We start from the raw sequence: 7,487 nt of genomic DNA, 5'->3' as shown, positions 1-7,487 counted from the left end.
TATTTATCTATACATTATTTTCCTCAGACCCTGGAAAAGGTAGAGACCTCGCCAGTAAAGACCAGCAACTACAAGCAGCTGAGCAATCCCTCCCTCCAAAGCCCAAGACCTTGATTTACTTTCTTACTTTTTCACTTGACAATCCCTACATACAAATGCAGCTTCTCTGCTTCACTGGTAGTATTCAAACTGAAGGGACTTAACTCCTGAGATAAAAGAATATGGTATCTTTTTTCCTCCCAGTTTGAGTACCATCTCATCTGCAACAAGTCTTTTGTAATCTGAAAGGAAAACCCTTCCTGTCACAACACCAGTAATGGATATTGCTCTCTCAATTACCCCTTGCTTCACCAGGAGAGCAACTGATGCGCATCGTGTTTATCCAGATCACTGAAGTGCTTTCATTATCTAAGAAAAGAGGTTAATTAGTATTTAATCAATCTTTTCACAGGGTACAGTTTCCTCCTCTCCTATTTGCAATCCAAAAAGATGTCAGCTTCCAAAGCCATAATGCCCTCTTGATAAATCAAGTGGCAACTAATGAGGTCCGTGGTCCCAGGGCAGGAAGCTCAGGGCTACCTGTCACCAGCACGGCTGTCACCTCGGCTGTCACCTCCCTGCTCCCCAGGCAGCACTTGTTGGGATGCTGGGAGATGCAGGGAGCATCGCATGGGATACAGGGAAGGGAATCATCAGCTGAGGGAAGGTGCTGCTGAATGTGTACACCCTGAGCTGGAGTGTGAGTGTATATGTCCAGTGCATGCCTCACTCTAACCCAGCTTGGAGGATTCACAGATAAATCTCACAGAAACTCTATGCTCAAGAAGGAAACAGATGAGAATTCTTTCCTTTTTTTTCTCTTCTCCTTCCTTCCTTCCTTCCTTCCTTCCTTCCTTCCTTCCTTCCTTCCTTCCTCCTCTTCCTTCCTTCCTTCCCCTTCCTTCCTTCTCCTCCTTCCGTCCTTCCTTCCTCCTTCCTTCCTTCCTTTCCTTCCTCCTTCCTTCCTTCCTTCCTCCGTCCTTCCTTCCTTCCTTCCTCCTTCCTTCCTTCCGTCCTTCCTCCTTCCTTCCTTTCCTTCCTTCCTTCCTTCCTTCCTTCCTTCCTTCCTTCCTTCCTTCCTTTCCTCCTTCCTTCTCCCGTCGCACTTCTTCCTTCCTTCTGCATCTCTCCACTTTCCTTCCACCCCTTCCTTCATCTCTATCTCATCATCTCTATCTCTATCTCTCTCTATCTCTCTCTACCTCTACCTTTACCTCTGCCTCTACCTCTACCTCTCTCCTCTTCTTTCCTTCTTTCTTAAAGATAACCCAGGAGCCATCCCTGCATCTGCATGGGCTTGAACTTCAGAGGTAAGAGCCACTAATTATGCTTGTTGCCAAAAAGTTATGGATAATAAAAGCATTATCCCGCTTCAAATAATATATAGAACGATGGAGTTTTCTTCATTAGACAATAGGCAAGTATTTGTTCTTCCCTGAAAAACGCCAGAACCAAACCTCTGTCTCTTACCATTTCCACTGTGTTAGTTCTGTGGCTGTGGCTCTGCACAGCTCTGCTGAAGCTAAACTGGGCCGAGTCTGGGCTGTTAAAGAAACAAAACTTAATTTTGGCCAGTCTTAGAGAGGCTCATGAGTGATCTGGTCCAAAAGAGCTGTTCCAGCTGCCCAACTTTTGCATCTTTAAAAAGACCCAGCAGCACTTGCAGTGATGTTTTTTTCCGAGATATCTAAGCAGAGAAAATGGCCCATGCATCCACATGCTCAAGCCCCTTTGGCTACTGGGCTATTCTCCCAATAGCCACTGCTGCTGACAATGAGGGACTGAGCCACATGCCCTGTGGTAGCCATGCTCTGGATTTCTTTCCCTGACTTTGGGAAATTCATTGTCTTTAGCATCGTCTGTAGGTTCAAAGTCCGCTTTCACTCCGCGGGGCGCCCTTTCTGGGTTCATAAAGCTACGTTCAGAAATCTTTGGGCAGACCCAAAGCTGACAAAAGTGTCATTAAATAATGCTGCCAATGAATGAAGCTACCAAAGAAGACATAGTCCAGTTTGCATCTCAGTTACAAGAAGAAAGTGCAATGACAGAGTGAGTAATTGGCTAATTGTCTATACGAGCTCTATTTTAACAGTGCAGTCGTGCGATCTCACCATCTGGGGGGAGCTGGGGAAGGAGCACACAAAGCCAGCACGGTTCCCGACACACAGGCCAGGCAACTGCCTCCTTCCCAGGCCAGAGGTGGGAGCTGCAGCCCCCCGGGTCCCCCCAAATACAGGCTGAGATGCTGAAGCTCTGCTGACGGTGAAAGTCGGGGTGGTTGCCAAGCAATATCTGCGGTTTTCGGAGTGCACGCTGAAGCCCACCTAAGTTGCACAGTGCAGTAAGCGAGTGCTAGTGCACAGCGATGTCTGCCTGATTGCAGGGCTGCTAATGAGCACAATTAGTCGGGTGGTTGGTGTCGTGAGCCGGCATCCCTGGCCCAGACGTGCGAGGGTGCTGCCGGCGGCAGTCAGGGAGCTCAGAGCACTGGTGCGATTCTGGGACGTTCAGAAATGATGGCATTTCCCCCTCCTTGTCTTGAAAAAGCTGAATTACTGCCTTTCAGTTCCCATCTATTTTCCTCCAAAGTTACCATGAAGAAAAAAGTATAAATCACACTTCTAAGTGGGGCTGGCACTCGGCTCACAGAAGAAGAAGGGAAAAAAAAAAAAAAAAAGGAGGTAATGCCATAATGTAAAATAGTTAAAAGCTTATTAGAGCCGTTCAGGGCAGTATGATTTCCACTTTGTTTCAGAACACCCCAAGCCCATCCTTTCATGCTATTGTGAAGGCAGCAATTCAAATCTCCCTTTGTCAGTATGAATGGCCCCTCTTAAAGCTCTTTTATGCCAACATATTCCCTACAGGCATATGCCCTTTAGCTCTATTACTGATTTACCCAAGTATTCAGCCCATACCTTCTGCTTTTCTTTTTCACTTACTGAAGTTCCACATGACACGAGCTGCAGGCTCTGCTTTGGTGCCTGCCCCACACCCGGCCCCAGCCAGGATGCTGCGTGCTCTGCCGCTATCTATCTCACCAGGAAAAGCCACCAAAAAAACTAACAGAGGAGACTTTTCAAATGATTGATTTTTCTACCCCCCCCCTTCTACCTCTCCCCCTTCTTTTCATCCCTACATTTGTTAGCGCAAACAAATGGGAGAGGGTATATACCACCACCACCCCCCAGCCACAGGGGAAAAAGAGCCTTGCAGGCTTTGAGGGAGGAAAAATTCGAGTGTAAAAAACGCAAGTAGGCCTATTACCTCTACTTACCCTAATTAGACTTGCTTTGAAGGGCTATTCAGAGATTTTGAAAGGCTGTCCTCTCCCTGCATCTCATTGTGCAATGTTTGCAGAGACATTTGCATCTGTTTGTGCTTCTGAAAATAGCAATGGATGCTTTCAAGAAAGCAAAGCCACCTCCGAGCCCCTCGCACCAAGCCAAGGGCCGCAGCAGTCGAGGTATGTGTGGCCGGCGCTGGGCGGGGGGATACCCCGGTTTCAGGGGTTTCAGGGTTCTCCACCGGTCCCCATTTAAACAATTCCTTTTAACAATGCAATTTTAGGCATAAAATCTGCTAACTAGATTAAATCCAGATGACACAGGACGTAGAAACGGAATAAAAAAAATCAACGCTAAAGTAAATGGTAGGCATCCTAACAGGATAGAAAGTGTGAAATCCATGCAGAGCTAGAGAGAATAGCTGGCAGCACAGCCCAGGCTTTCATACGCATATGGCCTTGACCATTTGACTCTGGTCCCATTGAGGTGATCAGCTGGAGACGTGAAGGGGCATCTCTGGCAACACACACGTCCCGCTCGCTCCTTGAAGAAAGCCCACGAAATAAAGCTGCGTGAAGGTGAATGATAGTAAACATTTTGTAATTTGCAGGGATTAAACTTGTGGGATGATCTTGATCAGGTTCTCAAGGCATTGCCAGAATGCGCTTACATTAGAATAGCTGCGGCAGGATCGCTGCTGGCAAAGCCACAATATCCGCCAAAGAAAGGGGGTGTGAATGGGACAAAAGGGTTAATTTGAATACGTGCTGAAAAGACTGGAGGTGGACAAGGAGCTCTGCAAGGACTTCATCAGGAGCCGTGGGCAGAAGGAGACGGTTTTGCAAATACAGAGGGCGAGCGGGGAGGATGTTTGTAAAGCACACTTGGAAAGGGGGGAGAAAAGGAGAAGAGAAAAGCCCCACAAAGCTCAAACTGCTTCTTTCTTACACTGCCCTTGGCTACGCTCAGAGGAGCACTTTAGATGGATTAATCACAGGGAAAAACAATGGGATAAAAGTCTTCTTCTCCTCCGTCTGTGCCCAGCCGCGCTGATCTCTCCCCAGCGGCGCAGGGTGAGCGCTGGCTTCTGGCCTGGGATGGACCCGGCCGGGTCACGGCGGGCGACCACATCTCCTGCTCTGCTCGTTTGGGAGCTGGAAGTCCCCCTGCCCTTTTCTGAGCGACATACGATTAAATCTATGCTACCAGCAGGTTGAAGATTTTATCAGATTACTCCTTCAAAAATGCTTAGTGGGAATTAAGCATGCAAATCCACTTGGCCGGCTCTGGGGACAATACATTCCCTCATGACGGTGAAATTCTTCTTCTAGCTCGGGCACCCATGACACGGGCTTTTCTGCTCATCTTTTTAAACTTTAAACACACACTGGCATCTGGAAAATGCTCTCATGCACGGACCAGGCTCGGATGCGCTGGGTGGGCCTGGAGGGGGCACTTCCCACCTCTCCAAGGTGATGAAAAGGTGCCGCGCTGTTACCTCCTCCCCATCCCTGTCCCTGTCAGTGCCACAGAGGCAGAACACGGAGCACATCCTGCTTCTCTCAGAGATGCTGCAAAGTGCAGAATCCGAGCAGGGGCTGAAGCCAGTGGGGATGGACGGCACAGGTGGAGGAAGCCCAGATTTCAGAGGAGATGGGAACACGATGCCATCACTGCTGGTTCTGATTTATGACAGATCTGACACTCTCTAAGAAGTAGCCAGGGGCTGTATCAGGATGTTGCTGTCTCAGAGAGGCAGAAAGCAGCAGCTGGGCATGGGTTTGGGGCCAGGCAGGGTGGTGACCCTCAACACCCCAAACCAGCACAAAGGTCCTGGAGGGACGTGGCTGTTTACACAAGCATCTCTCCCTGCAGGGAGCCACTGCTTGGGGCAGGGTGGCCTCTCTTGGGCATTAAGAATGGTTCAAAGTGAAGTGCTGGCTGTGCATTACAGCTTACAGACCACTGAGCCATCCTACCTGCCCCCACATCTGTCCCCTGCCCCTGGGACAGGGCCTGACCCAGTGACAGGGCCTGACCCAGTGACAGTGCCAGACCCAGTGACAGTGCCAGCCTGGCTGCTTGCCTCCCCCACAAAAGGGGGCTGCCAAAAGGGGATGCCCTGCTCCAGCACCTTTTTGACATTTGAAACTCCAAATGAAGCTGCAGCGTGTTTTGCTGAGACACAAGCAGGGCTGAGCTCTGCTGTTTTCCTTTGGGACATCTGGATATAACACATAATTTCCCCACTGTATCCCTGCACCAAAGCACTCCTCAAATGCAAACCCAGCCTATTTTCTTTTTATATTTAGAAATACAGAACCCCCGGGGAAACCCATTTTCCATTGCCCCACTCCAGCTTGCTCAGCCACTCCTGAGTGCAGCCAGGACAGACAGAAGGACAGACAGAAGGAGCCAGCAGTGAGTTTCTGGGGTGCCTTCGCCCAGAGCACGTGTGCCTGCGCTTTCCCCCCGGCTGCCCCTCGCTGCCAGTTTGGGGAGGGTTATTTTCCACTGGGTTTTTGTTTCCTTTGAGAACACCCTGTGTTTGTGTTGCTCTTTCTCCGCGGCACAATGCCCCTCTCCATTTCCTCGGCCGCCAGCCTCACATCTCGGCAGAGCGGAGTCGCAGGGGTCGCGGGTCACCCGAGGGCATCGGGGACACACAAAGTCTCTTCAGCCGCTAATGTAAGCCGGGGTAACGGCACGCTGAAAGCGCATCCACTTGAGACTATCTACAAGGCACTCAGCCCTCTCTAAGGGCTTATAATGTTGACTCTCCTGTCATTGGATCCAACCTTACTATAAGCCCTGGAGGTATGAGGGGCTTAGAGACGTTCATTCAGAAAAATAAATCCCCCTGCTACCATTCTCTTCATGAAGATAAATATACCACAAACAGAACAAGGAAAGAGGCTGAACTCCTGATCTCTGCTCCAGCCGCTTAAAAAATTGCCATTAAAAACCCAACACTTTATTAGACTCCTTTATTATTTGCCATTAAAAAGCACAATGCAGTTTATGAGTTTCCAAAGCAGTTTATTAGTATATTTTACTAGCAAAACTTGCCTTCAGTTCAATGTCATTTCTAGTCCACTCGAAAGAGAAAATTTTGCAAAGAAAATGGGGTTTGTTTGTATTTGAACTCGCTGTTTCTTGAGGCATTGCAACCTGAGCTGCTCCAGCCCAGGGAGAGTTTGTATTCCATGCTGGAGGGGTTATTGCTCTGCTCCAAGCTGCTGTGCTTTGCTTTGGTATTAAACCTAGGAAGGCTCCTTGGCCATCAGGACTGCAGCTTGTCTGGGGCTCTGCAGACTCTGGGGAACACAGAGCACCAGTTCTGAACCTGGCAAAAGTTTTTGGGCACCATGACATGTGCCACTCTTCTCATGTCCCCTTTAGCCTCCATAATTCTGTCCAAAGCTGTGTCAGACCTGCATGGGAGGGATATATTCAGCTCATATTCAGCCACAAGGGAAAACAGCTGCCATGGGGATGTGCCTCCATATAGCAACTGGAGGGCAGCCTCCATCCCCACCCCTTCTCTTGCATCAAATCTCGCTGAGATACCCCACACCCCTGGCTGCACTGGCAGAGCTTTTGGGGCTTGTGACTCTTTCCATATTTACTGATTTTTCCTGAGGAAGGTGCCTTAGTGTCCCCTGGGAGTTCAAAGAGCAGCAGGTTGTCCCTAAGTTCCTGTCTTTAAGTGAATCCAACCTGGCCTGTTCCCAGTAGATACAGACTGTAAATACAGATGCTCTGAATCTCAGGCAGCCTGGGAAGGGGATGTGGAGAAGGTCTCCAGCAGATGCAAAGCATTGACAGGTCTCTGCTCAACAGATTTGGGCTGGTGTCAGCAGTTCTTCTGCCACTCCTCCACAGCTGGCTTCTTTAAAAAATTACCCAAATCATTGATTTTTAGCAGAATTTTAACTTCCACTGCAAACACTTAGCTCTGGATGTAGACATGAGTTTTGGACCATCTGGTTTTGTCTCCAAACTTCAGGTGCTAAAGCAAAGTCTGAGAGATTTTTGCTTTTATATGTATCAAATTCTTTCTTCTTTTAAGAAGAATATCCTGGTGGATGCAGGTGCTGCTGCAGGCAGATTTCCCTCCTCTCCCTCTACCTGGTCATTTTCTGGCACGATGGGGGTAGC

The sequence above is a fragment of the Serinus canaria genome, chromosome 13 (genome assembly GCF_022539315.1).
Source record: "Serinus canaria isolate serCan28SL12 chromosome 13, serCan2020, whole genome shotgun sequence".
NCBI lineage: Eukaryota > Metazoa > Chordata > Aves > Passeriformes > Fringillidae > Serinus > Serinus canaria.
The sequence above is the reverse complement of the archived record's forward strand: the minus strand, read 5'-3'. Positions refer to the sequence as shown.